The 26,518-nt window shown below is 48.3% G+C and overlaps 1 protein-coding gene, 1 long non-coding RNA gene and 1 other non-coding gene across 5 annotated transcripts in view; 2 read left to right on the top strand and 1 right to left on the bottom strand.

The window, feature by feature from the left end:
• Rnf43 (ring finger protein 43) overlaps window positions 1-26,518 on the bottom strand; it is a 72,837-nt gene that overhangs the window by 16,980 nt on the left and 29,339 nt on the right. The window contains exon 1 of one of the 3 annotated variants that reach the window (XM_042282574.2): window positions 7,827-8,030. The exons of the other annotated variants lie outside the window; for them this stretch is intronic. The gene's annotated coding sequence lies outside the window, so the exon portion shown is untranslated. Of the gene's footprint in view, window positions 1-7,826; window positions 8,031-26,518 lie in introns of those variants that run through there. 3 annotated transcript variants of the gene reach the window in all.
• Window positions 8,115-17,281, top strand: LOC121831406 (uncharacterized). The gene is made up of 3 exons (XR_006074816.2): window positions 8,115-8,254; window positions 9,541-9,639; window positions 17,143-17,281. It is a non-coding gene; the product is annotated as an uncharacterized LOC121831406 (long non-coding RNA).
• LOC121831859 (U6 spliceosomal RNA) lies at window positions 23,887-23,993 on the top strand. The gene has a single exon (XR_006075462.1). It is a non-coding gene; the product is annotated as a U6 spliceosomal RNA (small nuclear RNA).

The following is a 26,518-nucleotide window of genomic DNA, read 5'->3' as shown; positions in this document are numbered from 1 at the left end:
ATTCTCGGCAGGTTTCAGGGTGGACTCTTTTTAAAAAAATAATGTTTAAAAATAATGTGTGTGTGTGTGTGTGTGTGTGTGTGTGTGTGTGTGTGCATGTGAGCACATAGGTGCAATGGTGTGTATGTGGAGGACAGAGAACACGTTCCAGGGGCTGGTTTTCTCCTTCCATCATGGGATCTAGGGAATCGAACTCAGGTCGCCAGGCTTGCATTGCGAGTATTTCTGTCTGCCGAGCCATCTTGCTGGCTGAGTAGGTCTCTCGGAACTATGAAAGAGTAGGCCTTCTCTGGGCATGGCTGATGCCTGTAACTCCAGAAGCAGAGGCAGGAGGTTTGCCAGAAGTATGAGGCCAGTTACACAGTGAGTTTCAGGTCACCATATCTCAAAAACAGTCTTATTACTAGGTAGTTTCATATTAAACTAGTAATCATTATTTGTCACTTCAGAGGTGCTGGGGGTACGGGGTGGGGTGGATGGGAAGGAGGGGTACTGCAGACAGGACCTAAATGAAGAACCTGCTGAGAAAGCTGCAGGACCCTTACACCATACTTTTCCAAACGGACCAAATACAGATGTCTTTTCTCCATCTGACCACAGTGTCTCCTGATCCTTCTATGTGCTCCCAAACCTCCAGGTTCTGAGAGTGCTCATGTGCTCTGCCTTCTGTCCTTCTGTCCTTGAAGGCAGTGTCAGGTGCCACTGGTGGCTTTTTGGGATGCCTCGACAGCTACTGCCCTGTAGATTCTGGCCTCTGTCTTCTAATTCATTACACCCGCCCCTACTTCTCACTTTGCCTGTGAGTGCCCTGTGCCCATCATGGGATCAAGCAAACTGCTGGAGGAGGCTGTCTTTGGATGAAGCTTGGCCAGGACTTAAGGACTGAATAACACAATCCCTGACCACAGGAATGACACAGTAGAGATGGGACCATCTCTGCCCATTCTCAGTCTCAGCTCTGGGACTATGGATGGTCCAAATCCAAGACTTGACCTCTAAGCCAAACTGGTACAGAATAATGACTAAAGAAAAAACGGGCCAGCTATGTGAACGGAAATCCTAAGACCCTTCATCAGAGAAATGAGACCCTTTACTAAACAGCCTATTCTTTGAAAAATGATGACATTTAATTTATTCTGTGTGCACATCTGTGTGCACATGCGGTATGCTTGCCACGGTGTATATGTGGCGGCCAGAGGATGACTTGTGGGGACCCAGGGGGTTGAACCTGAGTCTTCAGGCTTGTTGACAACCCCATTGAGCCATCCCACCAGTCCTTCATTCAGGACAATTCTAAAACATATTGGAATCTAATTTTCCCAAAGTGGTAAGAAAACAAAGTTGTGGGCTGGAGAGGTGGCTCAGAGGTTAAGAGCACTGGCTGCTCTTCCAGAGGTCCTGAGTTCAATTCCCGGCAACCACGTGGTGGCTCACAACCATCTGTAATGAGATCTGGTGCCCTCTTCTGGCCTGCAGTCAGTCATACATGCTGTATACATAATAAATGAATGAATGAATGAATGAACGAACGAATGAAAACAAGTTGTGTTTGCTTGTCCCTGGATAATCCTACAGGTGAGGGGTTCCCATGTCTCGGCAAAAGAGTAATTTCCTACACAGGAGTGGCTGAGACTTCACTCTCCGCTGATGCTAAAGTTTGAAGTGCTTTCAGAAAGAGCCACCAGAAGAACCACAAAGAATTTCAAGTTGTTGTTGATGATGATGATGTCCACTATGGGTTTAAAACCACAGTAGCTTTCTGAAAGCTTCCTCAGGCTCATCTCTTACTGACTCAGACATAGTAGGTTCTCAATTGATCTGTACTATGTTGCTTTGCATCATAGCCTTGATAATAACCTCTCTGGGTGGGAAGAAGTGGCTCTATTCTCATTTCCAGAATTTAAGGGTTGCTGGCTTGGTGGTGATGGAGCCTCGGTGTGGGAAAAAGGGTATACACTCTTGTCTCCAGAAAATGAATGGCATGAGGCTGGGCTGTTTTCTCTTCAATGAATATGCTGGCTTCAGTCTGCCTATCCAACCATCCATCCATTCCTTTCGTGTGTGTGTGTGTGTGTGTGTGTGTGTGTGTGTGTATTACACATGTTCATTTTTGTGTGTATGTGCACATGTGAGTAAAGCCAGAGGTTGAACCTGGAAGTCTCAATGCACCTTACTTTAATAGATTGGGTCTCTCACTGAGCCTGGAGCTTGTCAATTAGGCTAGACTGGCTAGCCAGCGTCCTCCCAGGGACTTGGCTGTGTCTGCCTCCACAGCACTGGGACTACATGTGTGCACAACATACCTACCTTTTTTTTTTTTTTTTAAGGTTTATTATTTCTATTTTGTCTGTATGAGTGCTTGCCCTGAATGTGCACAACTTGGGTACTTGGTGCCTGAGGAGGCCAGAAGAGGGCATCAGATCCCCTGAAACTAGACTTCTAGACAGCTGTGAGCTGCCATGTGGGTGTTGGAAACCAAATCCAGGTCCTCTGCCAGAGTGGCCAGTGAACTGAGTAGCCATCTTTTCAGCCGGTGCCCAGCTTTTTTTTTTTTTTTTTTTTTTTGTTTTGTTTTGTTTTGTTTTTTGTTTGTTTTTCGAGACAGGGTTTCTCTGTGTAGCTTTGCGCCTTTCCTGGAACTCACTTGGTAGCCCAGGCTGGCCTTGAACTCACAGAGATCTGCCTGGCTCTGCCTCCCGAGTGCTGGGATTAAAGGCATGCGCCACCACCGCCTGGCTCGGTGTCCAGCTTTTTAACAAGGTGCTGGGGGCGGAGCTCCACTTTGTATGGCAAACACTTTACTGCGCATGCACGCCATCTCCCCAGCTCTCCAGTCATTCTTAATCCTACCAACCCTGCAGGCTCCCACTGGCTGGGCCGTGTAAGCACACGGCACCGTGGGGGTCCTGATGCTAGCGTGTTCAAGAGACTGTTGGAGGACACGAGAAGCAGAGACCTACAATTCCATATGAGGAAGAGAGCGTTTTTCGCAAGGGCGACTTGACAGCTTTATCAGGGGCTGACCCACGAAAGAGGGGAGAGGTCATTCCCGGCAGAGGAAGCCACCTGTACCTGAGAACACAGGTTGAGATGGGTCTGTGGGAAGATGGGTCAGGTGTGAGAGCAGGGCAGCAGGGGAGGAGGCTGAGAAGAGCAGCAGGAGCCAGAGGAGGTGCGGAGGAGAGCCGGACACAGCTGTGCCAACGGGACAGAAACTCCTGGGACACAGAAATGAGCCACAGAAGTCCACTGCTTTGACTAGCTTGCCCTCGCTCCTCAGGCCAGCTCCCTAAGACCCCAAGACCTCTCCCACTGAGCAGAGGGCAGATCTGGAAAGGGAAGATTTGCAAATATTTACCCACCACTCTGTCTGTCCCTGAGCCTCCCTGGAGAACTGTCATCCTGTTGGAGGATGCCTCTGGCAAGGTGGAAGAGGAGACGCGGGAGTTGGAATCAGCAGACTGTCTGATTCTGAACCAGCATCCAAGGGTAAGAGAATGGGAGGCGACGGGCCACCATGAATGTCTTCTGCCTTCCAGGGCTTCAGGCCTCATTTCACTGTGAGGCAGGCACTACCTCCATGTATAAGGAAGAGCTTGGAGCTCAGAGAAGCCAAGGTCACTCAAGATTAGAACTTAGCCTGTCGGATTCCAACCTCTGCAGTCCTGGAGCTCAGTATGAATGCAGTCAGTCAGAGAACAGTACTGCAATTACTACCGTCTCCGCCAGCAGTGATCGTGAGCAGAACAGCCGTTTGTGGTCACTGTTCTGAGCACTGTTCTCTGCACGTCACTGTGAGGTAGAAGCTCCCATTGTCCCTCCTCTGACCTGAGGCACCGAAAGGTTAAGAGTTCCAGGGCTGGTACCTGACACCAGCAGGATCGGAGGAAACCGAATAGAAGAATAAGTTAAAGGGGGGAAACGGGAGAGCCGGGCCTGGTGTCACATGCCTGTAATCCCAACACTCAGAGGGCCGAGACTGAAGGAAAGCCATGGGTCCCGGGCCAGCGTGGGCTACACAGTGAGTGTCAGGCCAGCCTGAGCTTCAGTGTTTACATTTGACTCTGAAAGCATGATAGATATCCTTGTCCCACTCATAACCAAATTATTTGTCTCACTACTTCTACGGGGTACTTCCTGTTGTTTGAGACAGGGACAGACTATGTAGAGAAGCAACTTCCATTGTTCTTCCCTGTAAGCTTTCTGTCTCTGCCCCCCAAGTCCCGAGATTATAAGTGTGCATCATCATGACTGGCCAATTATATATTTGTAAAGTCAAAAGACCCCCAAAACAAGTTCCTAGAATGCTGGTGACCCCCCCAGGATGTTGTCCTCCTCACACATTCTTTGAGTGACCCAACCAACCCCACAACCATGGTTCTCTACTTACAGCCTCCTCTTGAGTGCCAGATCCCTATGTCCAAAAGTCTCTACACCCTTCTGTGTGAAGAATCTTAAGTGAGATGCCTCAAACCCAGCCTGCTCAAGACTGACCGAATCACTGTGTAGTCTAAAACTGGGTCTCCAGTGTTCCTTGTCTTGGGGATCAGAAGCATAATCTACCCATCACCCAGCCAGGGGCTACCCACCCAGTCGCCTCTATTTCCTTCAAACATCAACATGTAAGAAATCAACAAATAAGCTGGGCAGTGGTGGCTCATGTCTTTAATCCCAGGACTCAGGAGGCAGGGGCAGGAGGATCTCTGTGAGTTCGAGGCCAGCCTGATTTACACCCAGAGCTACACCTTGAGACCCTGTCTCAAAAAAAAAGGAAAGAAAGTCCCCAAACTTGATTGGCTCTATACAAACACTTCTCCACTATGACTCTTCTCACTGAGGCTGCTCAGAGACTCTCTCTCCTGCAGCCCCAGGCAGAGAGGAACCATCTGGTCATCATTCCAGGTTCATCATAAAGTGGGAGGCTCAGGAGTCCAGGTAGCTGTCTCTTTGCTCCTCTTTCTTCCCAACGCAGCCCAGCTCCTTTAACGGCCGCCATCACTGCTACCCGGAATCACTAGAAACTTCTTAACTAGGCTTGCCATACCTTCCTCGTCCCTTATACTGCAGCACGGTAGCTTAACCACTAACTTGAGCGTGCTCGCCTCCATGGAAAGCCCTCACCCGGCTCCTCACAGCTCTTGGGATGAAGTCTGCACTCTTCCACGCCTGGTCTGGGCTTGGGGATACGGCTCAGTGAGGAAAAGTACTTTCTGTGTGGGCCTTGATCATGGAACCCACACAAAGGTAGGGGACAGTCGACTCTACAAAGTTGATTATCTCACATCCACATGTGTGCCATGGCACGCATGTCCACACATACAAATCACGTGTGTGTGCATGCCTATCAGAGACACACGGACACAGATTTTGAAGGCTGTGTCTGGGCTGGGCTTGCCTCATGGCTTACTCTCTCTTCCTATCACCCCCGCCCCCGCACTCCATGTCCAAAAATAACCACCTGCTCCGCTTCCCTAAACACACTTCCGGCATTTGCCGATCTGTCCTGCATTTCCCTAATCATAGTCTTATCCCACTGTTGGGCATTTGTCTGCTGTCTTCCCTCCCTGTCCCTCAGGCCACCTGTCCCCCCACTGTCCTGTCAGTGCCTGCTGGGCACGGGCTGCTCAGGATTTGTTGGTTATCAAGGTTCTACAGCCGGATGGCTGGCAGGTGATTCTTAAGACAGCATAGTGTACATACACCAAAACCCTGGCAATGGTTGCTTTGGAAAAGCCGGGAGAGGCAGAAAGTGGTGAGGGAGGACCGTGGAACTGGAAGAATAAGAAGGAACAATGGCTTTCTGTCTTTCCTTTCCTGACTTTTCTCTCCTTCATCTCCTTGCCTCAGGAGCATTTGCCAAAAGCCAAGGCTGGCTAAGAGCTCCTTTCCTGGCTTGGGTGAAAAGTGAACTCTCTGGGGAAGTGCAAATGTCCTGAAGGCAGGAAGAAGTGGAGTGTGGCGAGGATCCTGCCTCCAGAACCTTAACGGGATGAAGAGGAGTCTAGGCTGTACCAAGCAGTGAGACTCTGAGGCCTGTGCCCCAGGAGGAGCATGGCCCCTGCAGAAGGGTGAACGATAGGTATGGGGAGACTGGACCTCAGTAGAAAGAGTGCACCCCCTCAGGTCCCCCCCCCCGCCCTCGCCTGTCTCTTCTTTCCTCTCTGACACAGGGTCTCATGTAGACCAGGTTAGCCTCAAACTCAATATATAGGGAGGATGAATGAATTTCTGATCTTCCTCCTCCTCCTGAGTGCTAGGGTTACAGGCATGTGCCCCCACACTTGGCAGATCCAGGGCTGGGGTGGAACCTAGGGCTTCATGCTGCTCCATGACTTGGCCTACTGAGCCACATCCACAGACAAGAAACACATCCAAACTTTTGTTTTTTCTTTCAGTGCTGGAGACTGGGGCCCAGGACCATGTGCATGCTAGCCAAATGCTCTTCCACTGAGCTTCAGTCCCAGCGCCTCCTCCTCCTCCTCCTCCTCCTCCTCCCTTCCTCCTCCAAGAGTACCTGTATCTGGATAACAGGCATTTACGGTGATGATCTCGGGTATCAGGGGGTTCCCTAGCTAATCTAGGTTTCATAAAACCCTGGGGTTTTGTGCTCCTTCCTTTGTAAAGGGAAGCTTCCCTTGCACCAAATTTCTGTTCACCTTGAGAGATGGGGCCTTGGGAACAGATTTAACAGAAAATAGGTAACATTTCTTGTACAGTCCAATCAGTAGTGTAAGAAACACTCTCTCCACATTTTTGCATGGTTTGACTTGGTTACAAGTATCAAGTATCCTCAGATTAAACATGCAAACCAGTCATTCCGACCAAGACCGTTCATGACCTAGCTAGGAAGCTTGTTCTGAGTGAACACAGAGGCAGCCTTCACCTATCCTTCCAGGCATTCCAGCCAAAAGGAAGGCTCCTGGGGAGACAGCAGGTCTAGGGACACTTGTTTCCTTAGGATGCAAGGGCTCCTAATCACAAATAGGAAAACGTTGGCCCACCCATTCTTTCAGTGATACCAAATGGGGACTTTTAAAATTCACGGAGGGTGTGGCTGGGCAGGGCTCCCAGAAACTGGAGAAGTTTAAGGATTGGTGGGTGGTATGTGTTCTCAAGAGAAGCCACGGGTTGGGATGGTCCTTAGAGGTATCATGAGGGAGGTCCAGATCACTTAGGTTTAGAACTGGCTTTGCACACACTTACACTCCTCGGCAAAAAACGTGAAAATTGGTGTGTGTGTGTGTGTGGGGGGGTGTCTTACGTTGTAATCCTTTTGTTCTAAGAGACATGGTCTTGCTATGTTGCTTAGGATTGCCCTGAACTTCTGGGCTCCAGAAACCCTTCTGCTTTAACCTCTGGAATAGCTAGGTCTCCAGCTGTGGACTCCAGCTGTGGACTCTAGCTCTTGGCCCCTAGTTTCACGCTTTGTTTTAGAGATAGGGTCTTGCTGTGTAGCTTAGGTTGACTTAAACTCTTGTCTCTCTTGCTTCAGCCTACTCAGTGCTAGGGTAACATGCATGGATGCGGCCCCCAGCCCTACTTCATATTTTTAAGTCCATGTTCTTCCTTTAACTCATTCCTTCTGGTTTAATTCCCTTCCAAGACAAAGGTAAGGTTCAAATTCAAACGATCTCACTATTTACCTGTGGGACCTTGGGCAACTTACTCTCTGAGTTTCGTAGCCTTCATTTCAGGATGAGAACAACAATAACAAAAAGATTTCTGCTCATCCCGAGGACCAGATATAATGATTAGCAAGTGCCCAGCACAGACCAACACCTAGCAAGTGCTCATGAAATGGGAGCGGGCTTTATTACTGTACTTACAATAACAATTCTCTTCTTATTCCTGGAAGAGACAAGGCCCTTTCTGACTCCTTCCTCCCTTGGCGGTCAACAGTGCCTCTGAATGCCAGCATTCCGCAAGGCACAGTCTGGGACAGCTCATTAGCCACGGTCACTTCCCTCCTGTTCTCAGCCCTCCAAACCCCACTGAACAAGCTCTTCCAGTTTTCAGCCCGCCTCCTTCCCATGTGACCTCGTTACGGCCTCACAAAGGGCATTCCAGGGCTCAAGTGAGCTCTGTACTTCACGCCGGTCTTAGCTCTCCGGCATCTGTCGCCTCCTCTTGGGCGTGGGCTTTTGCAAGCCACTGCACTATCTCCCATTTCCCAGCCCTCTCCTCCCCCCACCTCTGCCGCAATCATCTTTCAGGTCTCCGATTCCACTCAGACCTTCACCCAGCCCTTGGCCAGGTAACTTTACTGCCGCCGCCGCCGGCTGCTCCGGGTTTGCCTTTGTAATCAGGAGCACTGGCCAGACATCAAAGGCGCCCTTCTCCCCATTTCCTCTTTCCAGATTTTATAATCATCCTCACCAGTGCACCCTCCATTACTTGAACTTAGAACTACCTGGCTTTTATCTCAGGCAGCAGGACACACCAGCATCATAAAATAAAGCTCTTGTTGCTTGGGGAAAAGCAGACCCGCATGCTGGCCTGGCTCCTGGCTCCCGGTTTTTCGAGACAGGGTTTCTTTGTGTAGCTCTGGCTGTCCTGGAACTCACTCTGTAGACCAGGCTGGCCTCAGAGATCAGCCCGCCTCTGCCTCCTGAGTGCTGGGATTAAAGGTGTGCGCCACTACTATCTGGTTTATTTTATTTATTATTTATTTTTTTGAAACAAGGTCTTACGTAGCCTAAGCTGACTTCAAACTCATCTTGTAGTTGACATTGGCCTTGGATGATCAGATGCCTCCATTTCCCAAGTGCTGGGATGGCTCGCCTGGCCATTGTGTAATTTTTTTAAGCTACAGAAGAAGATCATATGGGTGGGGAGAGAGACTCTCCCTACGGAGCAGGGGTGTTAGTGAGCGAGGGGGCAGACCAGAGTGGGTGTGCTAGAGTGGGCTAGGGAAGTAGAAAAGTCTGAGGGACAAGCCCAGTTCAAAGAAAGTCTAGCCTGGGGTCTTGCATGTCACAGGCCTACACAGTGTTTGGTGAAAGAATGAAAAATGAGGCTGGAGACGGTTGGGGATTTAGCTCAGTGGTAGAGCGCTTGCCTAGCAAGCCCAAGGCCCTGGGTTCGATCCTCAGCTCAAAAAAAATGGGGCTGGAGAGATGCTCACTGGCTGCTCTTCCACAGGACCTGGGTTTGATTCCCAGCACCCACATCAAGTGGCTCACAACTGCCCTGTAACTACAGTTCCAGGGATCTGACTCCCTCTCTGGCCTCCATGGGCACCAGGCATACATGTAGTGCCCATATGTACATGCAGGCAAAACATCCATACACATAAATAATATATATATTTTTAGTGCAGGAAGGAATAAACTGGATTTGAATCCAGTTGGCAAACAGTTTATAGAAGAGATATGAATTGCTAAATGCCTAGCCTGGCTTGTACCTATCTGAGATCTTCAAAACTTGCTTTCAGTTTGGTGTGGTACATGTCTGTAGTTCCTGTTACCTGGGAGGGTAGAGTGGGAATATTGCTGGGGCTTGAGTAATATTTACCTCAAAAACAAACTTGCTTTTTCACAGAAGAGGAGAATGGAACTCTAGCTGAAGAGGTGGAGTTTTCCTGGACTGAGCCCCTGCCCTGTCTGCGTCGCCATGCCTCCAGGAATACCAGCTAGAGAGGTACATGGCATGAACAACACACATCAGCCCACCTCCTTCCCGTGTGAGCGAGCACACAGCCCCTCACGGAGCTGCAGTACAGGCCCCAGGCCAGAAGGCTTCGGAATCCACCCCTGCTTCTAGGAGTCTCAGTTTAGCAAGCCGGAACCTGGGTCTATCTGCTCCTCTGCCTCTGCGCCTTTCCAGCTCTGCCTCGGCTTCTTCCTGACAGTAACGTCCTTTCTTAGTTATTGTGGTTTTTTGAGACAGGGCTTCTCTGTGCAGCCTTGGATATCCTGGAACTCACTCTGTAGCCCAGGCTGGCCTCGAACTCACAGAGATCCACCTGGCTCTGCCTCCCGAGTGCTGGGATTAAAGCTGTGCGCTACCACTGCCCGGTTTGCTTCCAACCACAACCAAGGCGACTTGGTACAGAGATGCTCTTCCAGCGAAGAGTCCCTGCTCGCTTGGGGTGACAAAGGTGTGTCCTGAAATCGGAGGCCACAAGCTTAGACCAGAGCAATGATCCCTCACCCCATAGGAAAGACGTCATTCTTCCATTTCAGAATTTACCTGTCCTCTTCTCAGAGGGTGTCTAAGCTCCATGCAGTACTTAGAACCCCCCACCCCCACCCCATGCCATGAAAACAGTCTCCTGGGGTCTCCTCACCCCTAGCCTCTTTGTCTGGAAGATTCAGAAGCAGGAGAAACAAGAGCTGGCCGCTGGGGGTTGTTTCAGAATCACCGTGACATCAGCGAAGAAAGCGTGCGGGGGTGGGAGGGTGGGGGGGTGAGGGGGGGTATGATACTCTCAGCCACCACTCGCGTGCAGACCTTGTATACCATTACACAGTCGTACACCCACACCATGGCGTTCCCGTCATCGATGACTGCTGTGTGAGCGCCGTCCAGTGAGACTGCAACGGAGGTCACAGAGGGGGAGCACAGCCCATTCCGGCGGTCCCCGGAACGCTGCTGGAAACAAATGGGCTGTGCCGGCAGTTGGAAAGGCGTCATACACGCATAGCCTGGCACTGATGATAAACCTCCATGCTAGTGTACCTTCAACACCCTGGGGTTGTTTCTCAAGCGTTGTTTGAACGCCTGCTACTTACAGGACGTTTACTGTAAAACTTGCCATGTTACAGCAGCTGGCTGTACTTGGGTTTACCTGCTGAGCAGGGCATGGTGGTGCACCCCTGGGGTCCCCGCACTCAGGAGGCAAAGGCAGGAGGAATGTCACAAGTTTGAGGCCAGCCCGGTCTACATAGTGACTTTCAAGCCAGCTAGAGCTACATAGTGAGACCCTGTCTCAAAAAGCTCCCTGATCATACGCTATTTAAAAAAAAAAAAAAAAAAAAAATGGAAAAACCCCTTGTCCCTAGAAAGAGGCCATTCAAGTACACCTCTAACCCTTTAACTGCTAGGCTGAGGCAGGAGGATAACCATGAGTCCCAGGCCAGTCTGGGCTACAGAGATCCTGTTCAAACCCCCACACAAGGGGCTGGTTTTGTAGCTCAGCTGACAGAGTGACAGAGTTCATACCTAGCACACGCAAAGCCTTAGGCTGGATCCCCAGTACCAAATAAAACAAAACACGGTGGCACACGCCTGTAATCCCAGGACTCGGGGCGGCAGAGGGAGGCAGGGTGATCAACTCAGAGTCATTCTTGGCTTCATAGAGGTCAAGGCAGTGGGTTGTGGTAAGGCCTTGTCTCAAAACAACAACAACATCCCCCAGACAACTCCTCTCCAATGCCTTATCCACAGGCTGGGTGTGGGGACACGCCGGGAGACAAAGGCAAGAAAATCAAGAGTTCAAGGCCTGGCTCAGCTGCATAGTGAGCTTGAGAACCAGCTTGTGCTACATGAGACCTCGTCAGAAAACACAACAGAGAGAGAGGGGGGGGGGGGAGAGGGGGAGAGGAGGAGGAGGAGGAAGAGGAAGAGAAGGAGGAAGAGGAAGAAGAAAAGAATCTACCTCAAGGGCCTGGTTGGGTAACCACGTAGGTTCTGTAAGTGCGTTCTGATGTCGGCACAGTGGCAAACTGCGGATCCCATTTCTCACACTATCCTATCCCCCTGGTAGGAATGACCCCAGGTTCAGGGGCACTAGGAAGTTACTCACAGAGTATGAGTAAAGAAGAGGGACCATCAAGGATCAGTGGTTACAACAAGTACCTTAGGAAGGAAGGATGAGAAAGAACACCAAAAATCTGAGGCTCACAAAGGTTAAATCAGCCAGGTGGTGGTAGAGCACACCTTTGATTCCAGCACTTGGGAGGCAGAGCCTGACAGATCTCTGTGAGTTCGAGGCCAGCCTGGTCTACAGAGTGAGTTCCAGGACAGCCAGGACTATTATTCAGAGAAACTCTGTCTTGAAAAACAAACAAAGGTTAATCTCTTAAATGATGCTGGGCACTTGAGGACTGAGGCAAGAAGCATGGTTAGATTTGAGGCCAGTCTGGGCTACACAGTAAGACCTTTTTTCAACACACACACACACACACACACACACACACACACACACACACACTAGGAGACACCCTAGTCATGTGACATGGATACCTGTCTTCACCAGGTGAAGTACTCAGGGCTTAACCTCCAAGAATTCTAGGAGGCCCTGCTGATCACCTGAGTTCTGAAACTGTCCTGTGGCTCCACTGTACAGAAAGCACCACTGAGGCCTGCCAGGTCTATTCAACTCTTATCCCAAGAAGATCTTTGCAGAGAAGGGCTTAGACAGATGGCTGGTTTTCGGGATGATAGCCCTAATCGTCTCATTTCCAAGATGAGCATTCTGTAAGTTTCCCCAAGGTCCTTCTGGGGCAGGGCCTTACCTCCTTCCGCAGGGAGTTAACTAATTGTCCTTTTACACTTAACCCAATAAACTATTATAGCTTTGGCATGTTCTGTCTTATGTCTTCACTGTTTCTATTCTGGCCAAACTCATGTCCAAGATGGTAGGAATTTAGAAGCCTGATAGAAGCAGGTAATGTTTGTTCCAAATCATCACTGAGGTTAAGACTTTGAAGTTTAAAAGGCCCAAGACTAAAGCCAGACAGTTCTTATGAAAATACCAAAAGAGCAGAGCGTGATGGTGAGCACCTTTAACCCTAGGATTCGGTTGGCAGAAGCAGGGGCAGAGGCAGAGGGCAGAGGCAGGGGAGGCATATCTCTGGGAGTTCCAGGACAGCCATGGCTACACAGAGAAATCCTGTCTTGAGAAGACAAAAATAAAAAAATAAAAAAGAAGAAGAAAGAAGGAAAAGAACAAAAGAATGAAGTCTAAGGAAACTAGAGTATTTATTTAAATGTGCCAGAGGCTCATGGGAACTACCAGCAGAGCCAGTCAACACCGCTGGTTGATGACTTCAATGCAAGCGTGGGAAAGGCCCAACGTCAACCGGTCAACTGCACACACGGTCAGGTCTTTGACCCTAGTCTCCGGCTCCGAACCCAGGGAACTTGGAGTTGTCCTGCTAACCCTGCTCCATGCCGCTGTCTCCCACAGCCGGCTTGCTCTGCAGCTGCAAAGCTCCACAAGAGCAGATGTCGTCTCCAAAAGGGCCCGCTCACCTGAGTCTCCTCAGCCCAGGCTTTAAATGCCCCACGGCGGCGAGTGGGGAGGGTGAGGCTCTGGTTTGCTTGGATGATCCCAGCCCCTGGCTCCTGGGCTGTTAAAATGGATCACATTCACATTCACAACGGAAAAACTGTGAGGGATGGGTCTGTGCTTCAATAAAGAAACAATAGATGGAACACAGGGTGGTTGTCCTTAGAAATTACATCAGGAGGAAGCAGATAAAATTATTCAAGTCGCCAGCCAACTCGGATGCTCAGTCTATCCTCAGAAGCTATGGGGGGTGGGGTGGGGGGCTAACACCAGGCCAAAGAGGCAATAGCCAAGAAAGGCTCGTGCTGGAAACAGACCAAAAGCTCCAGCAGGACTTCTGACAGCCTTTGACCACAGCTCTGATTCCTTGTCCATGGGGTGGCCCTGGGGAGGAGGCCTGCTTTGGGGGGACTGTTTAATGATTTGCCAGCAAAGAACAAGGCAAACAGACTGCTGGCAGCTGCGTGGATGCAACAGGAGAGTAGCTGTTTTATTCCCACTCACAGAATAACCAACCTTCTAGGCAGAGAATAAAGAAGAAAGTGAGATGGTGTGGGGAAAGCCTGGGGTGTGGATGCCACTGAGGTTCAGCATGTCATAGGGTCTCTGGCATGTATCATAGCATTCATACCAGCTAGTGTTTCCATCTTCTGAACATTTCAATGACATCGAATAACTTCTCTGCAGCGCTCAGGAACTCAAAGTAACATATATAAGACGTTTTTACTTATTTATCAACCCCTAAGATAGCTGTTTTGAAAATGTGTGTGTGTGTGTGTGTGTGTGTGTGTGTGTGTGTGTGTGTGTGTGTGTGTATGAGTGCTCACAGAGGCCAGGGGTGTTAAACCCCCTTTGGAGCTAGAGCCACGGGTGCCTTGTGGGCTGCTTGGTCCTGGGAATTGAACCTGGCTCTTAATCTTTGAGACATCTCTCCAGCCCTGTAGGTTTTGTCTGTTTGTTTTTTGTTTTGTTTTGTTTTTCGAGACAGGGTTTCTCTGTGCAGCTTTGCACCTTTTCCTGGAACTCACTTGGTAGCCCAGGCTGGCCTCGAACTTACAGAGATCCGCCTGGCTCTGCCTCCCGAGTGCTGAGATTAAAGGCGTGCACCACCACCGCCAGGCTGTGTTTTTTGTTTTTTGTTTTTTTTTTTAAGATTTATTTATTTATTATGTATACAGCATGTATGACTGCAGGCCAGAAGAGGGCACCAGATCTCATTACAGACGGTTGTGAACTGGGAATTGAACTCAGGACCTCTGGAAGAGCAGTGAGTGCTCTTAACCACTGAGCCATCTCTCTGACCCCCAAAAATATGTCCTTAACTCGTGTGTACAGAAGTACATGTGGGGGCTGGAGAGCTGGCATGGCAGTCAGGGCACTGGCCGCTCTTGCAGAGGACCTGGGCTCAGTTCCCAGCACCAGACGGTGGCTAAATAAGCACTTGACAGGCCAATTCCAGTTCCAGAGGAGCTGGTGCCCTTTTTCTGGCCTCTCAGAACCTGCATGCAGGGTGAACCAGAGATGCTTACCCATATATCTTTTTCTTTTTCTTTCTTTCTTTCTTTTTCTTTCTTTCTTTCTTTCTTTCTTTCTTTCTTTCTTTCTTTCTTTCTTTCTTTCTTTCTTTCTTTCTCTCTCTCTTTCTTTTTCTTTCTTTCTTTCTTTCTTTTGTATAATGAGAAAGTTTTGTTGTATACTAAATTCCTTTTTCTTTTCTTTCTTTTTTTAAATAATTTATTTTTTATTTTTATTACATGTGCATTGGTGTTTTGCCTGCATATTTGTGTGAGGAAGTCAGATCCCCCCTGGAGTTACAGGCAGTTGTGAGGACGAGACATGCGGGTGCTGGGAGCTGAACCCGGGACCTCTACAAGAGTAGCTAGTGTTCTTAACCACCAAGCCATCTCATCAGCCCCCTTCTTTTCTCTTCCTTCCTTCCTTTCTTTTTCTTTTTTCTTTTCTTTTTCTTTCTTGTCTTTTTTTTTTTTTTTTTTTGGTTTTTCGAGACAGGGTTTCTCTGTGTAGCTTTGCGCCTTTCCTGGAACTCACTTGGTAGCCCAGGCTGGCCTCGAACTCACAGAGATCCGCCTGCCTCTGCCTCCCAAGTGCTGGGATTAAAGGCGTGCGCCACCACCGCCCGGCCTCTTTCTTGTCTTTTGAGACAGGGATTCTCTGTGTAATCCTGGCTGTTCTGGAACTCCCTCTGTTGACCAGGCCGGCCTCAAACTCACAGAGCTCTGCCTGCCTCTGCCTCCCGAGTGCTGGGGTTAAAGGCGTGCGCCACCATGCCTGGCAAATTCCTTTTTGTTTGTCTTCCCACAGACTTTTCCCGATCTCCTTACTCTACAGACCAGGGGACAAATTTAATCTTACAACGCTTTTTGCCCCAACTCCTCTAAACAGGGTCTTTCTCTAACTGGCTCTTAGTCCCTAGATGTAAGCACTTTCCTACTTACTTCCCTGGATCCATCTATTTAAAATTCTTGGAGAACAGAAGTCTTTCGATCTCCTGGAGCTGGGGTTGTAGGAGATTACAAACCACCTGGATGGATGCTGAAAAATTGAACTTGGGTCCTCTAAAAGTACATGCTCTTAACCACTCCGCCTCCCCAGCCCTATTCAAAATCCTGAAGTGACTATTAGTATTAATCAGCATTCCATCACGGCCCCTCCCTTTAGTCACTTCCTCTAGGAGAGTACCTGATTATAGTAGGTGCTCAATAAAATGTTAGTCATGTTCTCCTTCCTGCAAAGTACATCCTGAGCTCCTTAGTGTCAGAGTTACGGTCTCCTCTTGGCCTGCATAATGCCAAGCACAAGCAGGAGTCCGGGAATGAACGCTAAGTCACATTTTAACAAGCAAACAGGGGATCTGTTTGGTGACTGCATTTTCATTTGATCAGGGAATAACTATTTTCAGATTCCTGCGTTCTCTTCAGAAACCTTGTACAAATCTCCCCAACACTCCACAGTGGCATCTGACCCTGCTCTCCCCCCCCCACACACCCCCAGTGCTGGGATACAAGCACGTGCATGATGTCTAGCACTACATATGCCCTATAAACTCCAAGTCACAGATGTTTGACCTTATAAAAAGGGGAAATTCTCATCCTTCCTTTTACCCATCATGCCTAAGCCTCCTCTATGACGCTAAAGAAGACTCACCTTTTCCAGAGAAATCCTTAGAATCAGTTCGGGGAATCAAGAAACATTCCAAGTCCCCATTCCTCTACCCCCCTCCCCCGCCAAAGGAAAAGCTCTGCGCACCGAGGACAAAGTCAGTTATAAGTTTACCACAGCCCAGTATGTGCATTCGTACAAACAAGGTCTTAAAGCCACATATCACTAGCACGGGGAATGCACATTCACAGAACTGCACATCGAGGACTGTGGAACATATGCACAGACTAATTTGTCCTCTCCTTCATGGCTTTGGGAATATGCTCTCTTGTCATCTGGGGCCCTGATGTGGAGGCAGAGGCAGGCGGATCTCTGTGAGTTTGAAGCCAGCCTGGTCTACAGAGTGAGTTCCAGGACAGCCAGAGCTACACAGAGAATCCCTGTCTAGAAAAACCAAAAAAGAAAAAAAGGGAAGAAAACATCCCTTTCACGTGCCCCGAAGAAGCGCTTGCTCTCATGGGGACTGGTTAGCTTTATAGTTGGCTGAATATTCCCAGTGAACTTCATTCCTTACCTAGATTTTATGACCATCAGGCCCAGTGGTCTGCACAGAGAAGTTCTGGGAACATTCAGAGTCATTTCAGTCCCAGTACTATTCTGTATTGTTTTCTGAGTAGATCTTTTTGCTTCCTTCTGAGAGATGCGTTAATTTCTTTTCTCTATCCTTTATACTCGAAAAAGTCAATACATATGAAGCCCATGATGACCACTACTGTTCTTTGTTTCAGCTTCCTGGGAGGCTCCCGATCAGCTTCCAGCCTGCTCCGTCCCTGAGGGTGTCTGCAGGCTACCTCACCCCAAAGGCACACGTATGTTCAACTATTCCAAACATCCCTTGGCTCGGCCTTTGTAGACTATGAGCTCTTTGTCATTTCCTAATTGCTGGGCACGGACAGTTACGGGACACTGAAAAGATAGTAAGTGCTGATAAATGGAAGAAGACTCCTCTCGGTTACCAAGTTGGCACTGCATACAAGTTCCTGTTGCCATTGGTCAGGAGACTCAGAGAACTGCCGTGGGCACACTGAGTGGGTAAGAGCAGTGTTGGAGAACCAGGGAGGGGAGCCAAATTCCTACGCTGGAGAGGTCACAGGGCAGCTCGGATCGATACAGCACTTTTGATCTGCACGGTTATCAAGGTCCACAGCATCACTCCCTCTTCCCACTGGCTAATGGAACTCTTTACCCTAAATTAAGATGATTATTTCGCTTTGATGTCGCTTTTATACTTGCAAAGTGTTTTATAATCCTTCATTAGCTGTTTTATTCTCTTCTCATTAGCATTAGCATTACCCACTTCACAAAGCAGGTAACTCAAGACAACACGAGGGTGCTGAGCCTGTGGCCTGAACCCTGGCCACAGACTTCACAGACTCCAGCTGATGGAGACTTGGTGGCCCTCAGGAGGAAGTGTGCCGTAAAAGAGCCAAAATCTTTACAAGGGTTTTCTTGGAGGGGGAGAGAGACCCAAAGACCAACTAGTCTCCAACGACTTGATAAACGCCAGGGCATTATCATGTTCATTTGTTGGCAATAAAATAGAGAGTTCTCACTAGCTTAAATTAAAAGTGTGGCGACTAAATACGTCTTTAATAGGAAAACAGTCCTCTTGATTGACTAACTGCCTCCATAAACGGGGCTGAGAATGGAGAACAAAGAAAGTGTCTGCATTTAATCGTGTCCTTTGTTTCTCAAGAAAAGGGCTCTGCCCTGACTCACTGTGACAGGCGGCTCCGCTAGCTAGCACCTCTTTCTCTTCTGACTGCCCCCCATTTGCTATGGTTTCCTTTCTTTTCTTCCTTTGCCGCTCGTCTAATACATACACATTTCCTAAGAACATATTCTCTCATCTCTATGCCCTCTCTTCTGGAGTTCCTATACACTCCAGTATTTCCAGATAATTCCTAAATCAGGTCTCTGAAGTCAAACTGGCCTGGTCTTTCATAGGCCCATTAGACATCATTTATTTGTTGCCTTAATGGTACCCCAAACTCAAATATATGGAACCAAATATCACCTTCTGCAGCATGCAACCCTAAGCTAATAACCATTTTTGTTGTTATTATTGTTTTGTTTTGTTTTTCCTGAGACAGGGTTTCTCTGTGCAGCTTTGGAGCCTATCCTAGAACTTGCTCTATAGACTAGGCTGGTCTTGAACTCACAGAGATCCACCTGCCTCTGCTCCTGAGTGCTAGGATTAAAGGCGTGCACCACCCACACCCGGCATTGTTGTTTTGTTTTTTGAGACAAGGTTTCTCTGCATAGCCCTGGGTGTCCTGGAACTCACTCTGTAGACCAGGTTGGTCTCGAACTCAGAGACTTATTTGCCTCTGCCTCCTGAGTCCTGGGATTAAAGGTGTGCACCACCGCCGCCGCCACCACCACCTGGCGCCAATAGCCCTTCTTATCTGACTTTGTTAGGGTCACCACACCCAGAGTCACTATGAATCCTTGCTGTATCTAATAACTAGTCTTAGAAAACTACCTTCTCTGTCCCTGGCATTAGAGGCATTAAAGCAGACTTCTAACTAGCCTCTCATCATCCTAACTCTCTCTGTGAATCCTGGTAGAACAATATTCCTAAACAAAATGTTAATCATATCATTGTTCTGTTCAGATACCAACAATCTTCTGAATTAAATCCAGACTCCTTGGCCTATCAAATGGAGGTATGTTATACAGCCTTTGGATTTAGTAACTTGGTTTTGCATTTCAGTGCCGGCACTTGTAAGATGTGAGTGATCTGTCTCATCTGAATCTTTAGCAGAAAATGGGAAAACAGGGCTAGAGAGATGTTCTGACAGTTAAGGGGTGTGGATTGCTCCTGCAGAGTCTGACCTAAGGCTGGTGTTGGACAGCTCACCCAGCTCAAGGGAGATCCAGTGCTCTGCTCTCAGAGGGCATCCACACTCACATCCACGTGCCCAAACACATACAGACAATTAAAAATACAGTTAATCGGTTAGATGTGCTGGTGCGAGCCTTTAATCCCAGCATGGAAGAGAAAGAAGCAGGTGGAGCTCTGTGAGTTCAAGGCCAGCCTACTCTACATAGTGAGTTCCTGGCCTGTAATAATAATAATAAATGGCCGGGCGGTGGTGGCACACACCTTTAATCTCAGCACTTGGGAGGCAGAAGCAGGTGGATCTCAGTGAGTTCGAGGCCAGCCTGGACTATAGAGTTAGTTCCAGGACAGCCAGGACTGTTACACAGAGAAGCCCTGTCTCAAACAATAACAACAACCAAAACAAAACAAAACGCTAGTAGTAATATATTTTAAAAGAGGACAATGTCTAAAAAGATTGGTGTAGAGATGAAATCACACATTTAAAATCCTAGCCATTCCCACACAGAGAATCAACACGAAGTATTTCTACTCATCTTGCCAGGGGCAAGCCCATTTCTCTCCTAAATGCACTGGCTGTCCAAAACAAATAGCGTTACATCTCTCCCAATCTCTTGGAAGAGGCATCCTTACCATTCTAGAACACACGCAAATCCATCCAACTCAGCCTTCACAGATACGTGCGCGTACCGCTTCTTTCCTGGAAAATCTCTTCTTTAAAGAAATGCCCCAAACGTCTGGTTGTGTCCTTCTAGTATATAATAATTTTTGTTTTCTGAATTACATGAGAGTATAATTTCAGGGAAGGCTGTCTTCATAGCTCACAAAGCACAATGTCTTAACAGAACGATCCATAAATGTATGCTTTATTGACATTAAAAGCTTGGGATTTCGGTCTCCCAAGAGTGTGTTTGTCTGAATGACACACAAGCACTTTTTAAAATAGCAGACACTGAAAGAGAAGCTCAGGGAGCCTGGGACTAAATCCATTCCTACTTCAGCCAACAGGAACTGTCCAGACCTTCTTCCTACTTAAGACACAGTAAACTGGCTACTGGGTGAGCCACAGAAACCCATCTGCATACTTCTACTTTACTTTACTTTGTGTGTCAAGGTCAGAGGTCAATGTTGGGTCTCTTCCTTGGTTACTCACCACCTTATTTTTTGAAACAACATTTCTCACTGAATCTGGAGCTAGACTGGCTTTCAGTGAGCTCCGAGAACTTACCTCTCTCAGCTCCTTCCTACACCTCACCTTCCGGTGCTGACTTCCAGATGCATGCTGCTGCATCCAGCTTTTCACCTGGGTGTGGGACCCACATTCAGGTTCCTACACTGGTGGGGAGTCTTTTTCCCAACCCAGCCATCTCCCCAGCTCCATCTGAATACATTCACAATTATTGTTTTTTAGATTTACTTATGTGTATGAGTGTTCTGCTTGCATACACGTATGTGTACTATGTGTGTGTCTGGTGCCCATGAAAGTCAGAAGAGGACATCGGGTCCCCTGGAACTGGAGTTTGGATGGTTATGAACAACCATGTAGGGTTTGGGTACCGAACCCAGTCCTCTAGAATAGCAACAAGTGCCTGTAACTACTGAGCCGTCTCTCCAGTTAGTCTCCCCCATTTGAATGCATTTAAATTTGAACATACTTGTCATAGAAATGAGCAAGACAAATCCCACGACACCTGTGTTGGGAATCAACCTCTATCAGGCTGACAAGGACTCCACCCACAAGGAGGGAAGCCTCTAACAGCCATGTAGTTCATGTGTCTGCTGGTGGCTCAGTGAAGACATGAGTCTACCTTCCTCTGGCCTTCTTCCAATACTTTCCTCTTGGCCCAGTTAACAAGTGGGTAATTAGATGACATCAGCCATCATGGAGTGGCTGGAACATAAGGTGGCCTCCCAGTGCCATATAATGTGGCACCAAGTTCCTGAATCATCAACCACAGGTGCATCGACGCCCCTCCCCCACGACATCCCTGCTTCATAAACGCCGCCTTATCTGCCACGTCTGTTGACACTGTGACCACACCGAGGGCACTTTCCTTGCTCTTCTCGGTGTTTGTTCTCTGCTCGGGTGGGTACCCCTGTGTGGATGCCTGTGAACGAGCTCTTAGGGTGAAGGCTGACTCCCAGTCACCAGACTGTGCCAATGTCCTCAGGTAGGCCGGCCTCAGAGAACAGCAGCGGATCTAATTGCTAAGCCAACACCTAGCTGGAACACTTCAAAGGCTCAATCCCCCTTCCTAGCTAAACAATTAACTAAGGTCTGTCACTGAGCCACTACCAGGCCTGGGCATTATCAGACCTGGGTCTGAAGCTGCCTTTCTCCCCAAAATAATAGCGGCCACATTTTCCTCCAAACCCTGGGAGGATCAGTGGTGCATGGAGTTCTTTGTCAAGATACGGGGAATCCCTTGATGTGACCCCTGAGCACTAGAGTGGGCAGACATGCATAGAGACGTCCCTTGTGAATGCATCAGAATGGTACCGAACTATGGCCTCTTATAAATTTAGCAAGCATTTGATGAGCAACTACTGTCTTCCTCAAATTATGCTGGGTTGCACTCAGGAACCACAGTCTCCTTGAGGAGACCACGTACGACACTCAAGGCCAATGCTTATGTGAAGGGGTATGTTATCCAGTACTACACTCTGGTGCAGTCAATAGGCCCTGTGGACTGTGAGGGCCTTCAAATAGCTCTTAAAGAGGGCAGGGTTTGGATAGGAGAAAAAATAGCCATGTTGGGGGAAAAGAAAAAAGCAGGATCTGGTCTATGGACACCTTTCAAATGTGTGTTTTGGAACTTCTTAGTTTCAGCCTTGAGATGAAATGAAGAACTAGGTGAGGGAAGTGACTTCGTGGTCTGTTTCTCTCAGGTCTTCAAAGAACAGGGAGACTTGTCTGACTGAAAACCAGATCTGACAGCGTCTTAGCTAGACCTCTGAGACGGCTTAGCAGGTAAAGCCATTTGCCATGCAGGCCTGACTACCTGAGCCTGATTCCCAGAGTCCTCAGGTGGAAAGAGAGAACTGACTCCCAAGCTGTCCTCTGACCTCCACACACCTGCTGTGGTATGTGTACATCTGCACACACACACACACACACACACACACACACACACACACACACACTCACTCACATATTCTCACAATTACTCACACACTCTCACAGTCATACACACACATTCACACACACACACACACACACACTCACATATTCTCACAATTACTCACACACAGTCATACACACACACACACACTCACATATTCTCACAATTACTCACACACTCTCACAGTCATACACACACATTCACACACACACACACACACACACACACACACACTCAGTAGTAATAAGAATGAATAATAAGTAATTTCTAGAGTTTGGAGAGCTGAGAGAGGGCCACCACTATGACGGCTACTTGAATGTGAAGAGAGAGAGTTTGCTGTGCAGAGTCAGAGACTCCGGAGCACGCCATCCTAAATGGGATGTCTTCATCAAAGCCCTCCCCTCAGGGCCCAGGATCTGTGTGGAAGAGGAGGCGGAAAGATTGTAAGAACCAGAGGTGAGGGAGGACTCCAAGGAAACAGTGTCTTCCCGATACAGCAGGGCTGCTGCCCACAGGGACCCACGGCCTGTGGTAGCATGCCCACAGCCTGCCCGGGTTCAAGCCGAATGGGGGCCCAGCTCTGAGAGGAAGAAGTAGACGAGGGCTCCCACCCCTAACTGAGAAGCTGTGTGTAATGAACAACTGCTTGCCAGGGAAAAGTTCGTTTTCTCCAAGGGAGTCTCGCTGGGTGGATCAACCACACGTCAAAGCAGGCCCCACGCTCAGTAATTGGCCAGCACAAAATGAATTGAATGGTATTTTTTGTAGACTTTTTGTCTCATTTTGCTTTATTTGGGCCTTTTTTTTGTCCTATTGGTCTTTTGCTTGTATATTTTGGTTTCCATTTTTGTGGGTGTTTTGGGTGTTTCTTGGGTTTTTGTTTTTTATTTGTTTTTTAAAGAAAGAGAAAGAGAGAGGGCAAGAAATTGGGGAGGTGGGGAGGACCTGGGAAGAGTTGGGGGAAGAAAAAGAATCACGAGTTTGTCCTCCCATGTGAGGAAAAGACTAACCCTAAACTGCTGAACAAGAGGCGCTTATTATCAAAACAGTATTGTGTAGGATGTTGTGGCTCATGCCTGCGATCCCAGCACTCTGCAGGCTGAGGCAGCAAGAGTGATCATGAGCTGGAGGCCAGCCTAAGCAACATAATGGGTTCAAGGCTAGCCTGGGGACATTCAGCAAAATTCTGTCCCAAACAAACAAACAAACAAACAAACAAACAAACAAACAAAACAACAAAGAACCCTTGCTATTGTTACTCTGAAGATAAAAAAAAATAGTGGAATGAAGAAAAACTGGTGGTGGGGGTGGGGGATGGGGGAACAAAATGACCATCCCAGGAACCCGGCCTGGCTCCCTGAGGGCTTGACCTCTGGCAGTTCTAAGGGTGAATCAGACGTGATGGAGGAAGTGCTGAAAGTATTTGCTGACAGACTGGACTCTAGGGATGAAGGAGAGGGAGGAGCTGATGTTCTAAACCTGAGAACTTGGTGGGGGCGATGTTTGCGCTCACTCCAGTAGCTCATCTACTAAAACTGGACCAATGCAGAGAAGGTGAGCATGGCCCCTGCGCAAGGATGACGTGCACATTCGTGAAGCGTTCCGTGTTTCCAGAGAAAAACAAAAGATGTTCCTTAACGAAGGGGGAAACTGAAAGTGGAAGCCAGCTTTGGACAGGGAAAAGCTTCGTCCGTCTTGAAGACACTGAACAGGAGATGACCACTTTAACCTGGTGGGTGGCTGGAAATGAGAAGGGGAGTTTGAGCCAGGCATGGTGATTCACACTTAAAACGCCAGGACTCAGGAGGGTGAAGCAGGAGGGTTGTGAGTTCGAGGTCAGCCCGGGCTATCTGGGCTACATGGTGAGTTCTAGGCCAACCTGGACTGCATAGTGGTGTCTCAACAACAACAAAGAATCAAGAGTTTGAGTGAATGAGTTGAAGGTATGAGTTTGCAAACACTGTTTCTATCTTCAGACTGGCAGCAGGACGGAGCACTGTAAACGCTAAAATGAATATATGAACATGCTCAGGAGAAAAAAAAAATGCCAGAGAAGGAGTTTGTGGCTGGTTCTTGGTTCACCTGAGCTGGTTTCACCACCGGAAGTTCGGAGGGATGACACTGTTCCCTGCTGTACCACAGTGTGACTCGGACAGGCTCGGCTTTTCTTTCTTATTTTAAAATTTTAATGTAATTGATTTTGATGATGATGAATGTGTGTGTGTGTGTGTGTGTGTGTGTGTGTGTGTGTGTGTGTGTGTGTGTGAGAGAGAGAGAGAGAGAGAGAGAGAGAGAGAGAGAGAGAGAGAGAGAGAGAGAGAGAGAGAGAGCGAGCTCACATATCATGGTGCTCATGTGGAGGTCAGAGAACAACTTTGCGGATCAGTCTTCTCCCTCTTCCTTCATGAGGGTTCTGGGGACAGGACCCAGGGGGCTTATAATATTGAACATCAAGTGCCTTTACCCACTGAGCCTTCTCCCTGGCCCCAAATAGTTTTTGAACCTGGGTCTCCCCGAGTAGCTCTGGCTATTCTGGAACTCTATGTGGACCAAGCTGACCGGGAACTCGCGAGTGCTAAGGTTACAGGTACGCGCCACCATGCCCGGCCTTCTGGTTGGTTTTAATATAACCTAATGCACAGGCTAAGGAGTTCACTAGCTCAGGAAAGTGAAACAGAAAAGTGAAAACTCCTGAAGGCAGGGCAAACTGGAAACCTCCTCTCTGAAGATGACCAAGAAACTGAGCAAGGACTGGTGCTTCTCTCTGCCACATTGCCAGTTCTGTAGACTAGTGAACATTTTTTCCTCAAGCAAGTTCCCACCTGCTACCTGCTGTTTCCAAGTCAGGAAAAACATTTAATGCCTGGTGGTGGTAGGCAGGCAGCTGGTCTAGCCTCAGGCACGCGACCTTTCAGCTGCATCTTGTCTCTGCAAGCAAGACGAAATCTCCCACAACCGAGTGGTCACTTACGAAATATTAAAGCCAGTCTTGACTTAAACTTTGTTTGGCTGTTCTGGCCATGTGATGACAGCTGAAACGGTTAATGTCACAATGACTATAAGGCAGGAAGTAGCCCCGAGCAGCATTTCTTAAGATGTAGACCAGAAACACCAACACCACCTGGGCAGTTTTCAGAAGAGCAAGTTTCAGGTGCTACATCAGACACACCATGTCAGACATCCTTGAGGGGAGGTTCACTGGCTGCATTTTAGTAAACCTTCTAAAACTGATTCTGCTGGACAGTAAACCTGGATGACAGTGGCTGGAGGGACAAAACCATCCCAGGTATTTTCTCCACTCTACCCAGAAGAAAAGCAACCAGGGCGGGAAGCCAAAAGTCAAGATTGATCACGTCTCAAAAGGCAGTCTACATTCATGAAGAAAATTGGAGGCTTCCTCTGTTCCTTCCCCATTGCATTCAGTACGTCGTGACCTCAGAATTAACCAGAGCACTGAGCCAGTCAGATAGCATGCCTCAGCGCTTCCTTATACACGACCGTATGGAGTCTGTATTCTGTGATTCTGTTGCATAAATCGGATCTAGCACGTGCTTTCAAGTGACCACTCTCCGTCCGCCATGAACAGCAGCAATGCTGACTGAGCAAACCTGATCTGTCTGCTTTAGTGCCCGTGCTCTTCTAGAGGGACGGATTTCTTCAAAGATCCAATAACCACTTTTCCCATCAAGTGGGGGAAATTCTAGTTGTCTCAGATGAAAGGAAGGACACTCCGGCTCATCCTCAGCAAGTCAGTGAGCTGGAGGCTCAGCCCAGGATGGACACTGATGCTGAACATCCTGTCTCTGTCTCTCTCTGTCTCTCAATCACTCACTCACATACACACACATTTACTGAGTACACCACAGGGCAGTGATCTCTCTCTCTCTCTCTCTCTCTCTCTCTCTCTCTCTCTCACACACACACACACACACACACACACACAGGTTTACTGAGTACACCAAAGGCTGTGGGCTGAGCATTAACAATAACACTGTCAGCAGCTCTAATTTCTTTTTTATCCCAGTTCCTCAAAGCTACCTTCAGAATCAGCACAGAAAATCCAGATGGAGAGAAACAGACAAAACCTCAAATCCAAAGTAAATAAGAAGATGACCCAGAGACGTGAGCAAACTGCAA

This window comes from Peromyscus maniculatus, chromosome 8, assembly GCF_049852395.1.
Source record: "Peromyscus maniculatus bairdii isolate BWxNUB_F1_BW_parent chromosome 8, HU_Pman_BW_mat_3.1, whole genome shotgun sequence".
Lineage (NCBI taxonomy): Eukaryota > Metazoa > Chordata > Mammalia > Rodentia > Cricetidae > Peromyscus > Peromyscus maniculatus.
This window is presented reverse-complemented; position numbering and strand designations above follow the sequence as displayed.